The sequence below is a fragment of the Micropterus dolomieu genome, linkage group LG01, assembly GCF_021292245.1.
Source record: "Micropterus dolomieu isolate WLL.071019.BEF.003 ecotype Adirondacks linkage group LG01, ASM2129224v1, whole genome shotgun sequence".
In the NCBI taxonomy this organism is placed as follows: Eukaryota; Metazoa; Chordata; class Actinopteri; order Centrarchiformes; family Centrarchidae; genus Micropterus; species Micropterus dolomieu.
In genome coordinates this window covers 2,383,067-2,385,090 of record NC_060150.1, presented here as the reverse complement: position 1 = coordinate 2,385,090, position 2,024 = coordinate 2,383,067, and the positions used below count along the sequence as shown (strand labels likewise).

At 47.9% G+C, this 2,024-nt stretch overlaps 1 pseudogene; it reads left to right on the top strand.

The window, feature by feature from the left end:
- The first annotated feature begins 474 nt into the window (after positions 1–474).
- On the top strand, positions 475–1,672 carry LOC123972097 (annotated as a pseudogene).
- Positions 1,673–2,024: the final 352 nt, after the last annotated feature.

Sequence of the window (2,024 nt, the reverse complement as noted above, 5' to 3'; positions counted from 1 at the left end):
ATTTATTAAACACTCTCCTCACACCACTGCTGCAGAGAAACTACATGATTAAGATATGGGCCATCTTTTGCAGCGTCCCCCTCACACAGAAGGCCAACCAGGGCCACATCATCAGCACACTGTAGGAAGTTAAAGTGGGAGACTTGGATTTTAAACTCACTGGTTTACAAAGAAAACAACAAAGGTGATAAAAGAGAAGGTGAAAAAATAAAGGAGAAGGTTTTAACCGAGGCTTCACTGTAAATGAGGAAACAAAGTTCAATTCCACAGAGCTGCTCCTCTTCCTGTAGTGAGTCCCAGCTCAATAACCCCTCCCTCTTCCTCCTGCTCTCCAATCACAGCGAGCTCCACTCTTTCCATATATTTCCTTGTTCCCTCCCCTTCAGATCTACAGTTTGAAGATGGGTGTAACCAACATGTGCTGACATGCAGCAGCTGACAGGCTCCATTCACTGCAGAGACACATGCTGTTTAGATCAGAGCTCAATCTAGCTGCACTTCTGAGGAAGTGAAACTCAGACAGTCGTTGCCACTGAGAGGTGAAATGGCGCAGAAAGGAGTTCAGCTGGACCGAGCAAAATTCTGCTGTTCGATCTGTCTGGATCTGCTGAAGGATCCGGTGGCTATTCCCTGTGGACACAGCTACTGCATGAACTGTATTAAAAGCTTCTGGGATGTAGAGGATGAGAAGAAAATCCACAGCTGCCCTCAGTGCAGGCAGACCTTCACACCGAGGCCTGTCCTGCTGAAAAACACCATGTTAGCAGATTTAGTGGAGGAACTGAAGAAGACTGGACTCCAAGCTGCTCCTGCTGATCACTGCTATGCTGGACCTGAAGATGTGGCCTGTGATGTCTGCACTGGGAGAAAACTGAAAGCCCTCAAGTCCTGTCTGTTCTGTCTGGTCTCTTACTGTGAGAAACACCTGCAGCCTCATTATGATGTGGCTCCGTTAAAGAAACACAAGCTGGTGGAGCCCTCCAAGAAGCTCCAGGAGAACATCTGCTCTCGTCACGATGAGGTGATGAAGATGTTCTGCCGTACTGATCAGCAGAGTATCTGTTATCTCTGCCATGTGGATGAACATAAAGGCCACGACACAGTCTCAGCTGCAGCAGAAAGGACCGAGAGGCAGAGAGAGCTCGAGGTGAGTCGACAAAACCTCCAGCAGAGAATCCAGGACAGACAGAAAGATGTGAAGGTGCTTCAGCAGGAGGTGGAGGCTATCAATGGCTCTGCTGATAAAGCAGTGGAGGACAGTGAGAAGATCTTCACCGAGCTGATCCGTCTGATGGAGAAAAGAAGGTCTGATGTGAAGCGGCAGCTCAGATCCCAGCAGGACACTGAAGTGAGTCGAGTCAAAGAGCTTCAGGAGAAGCTGGAGCAGGAGATCACTGAGCTGAAGAGGAAAGACGCTGAGCTGAAGCAGCTCTCACACACAGAGGATCACAACCAGTTTCTACACAACTACCCCTCACTGTCAGCACTCAGTGAATCTACAGACTCATCCAGCATCAAGATCCGTCCTCTGCGCTACTTTGAGGATGTGACAGCGGCTGTGTCAGAAGTCAGAGACAAACTACAGGACGTTCTGACAGAGAAATGGACAAATATCTTAGAGACAGTGACTGATGTGGATGTTTTACTACCAGAACCAGACTCAGAGCCCAAGACCAGAGCTGACTTCTTAAAATATTCACGTGAAATCACTCTGGATCCAAACACAGCAAACACACTGCTGTTATTATCTGAGGGGAACAGAAAAGCAACATTCATGGAAGAACAACAGTCTTATTCTCGTCACCCAGACAGATTCACTGAATGCTGGCAGGTCCTGAGTAGAGAGAGTCTGACTGGACGTTGTTACTGGGAGGTGGAGAGGAGAGGGAGAGTTGATGTAGCAGTCGCCTACAAGAACATCAGCAGAGCAGGGAGTGAAAGTGTATTTGGGCGAAATGATAAATCTTGGGCGTTAGATTGTCGGTATGACAGTTATAACTTTTGCTACAACAAAGTCCAAACTC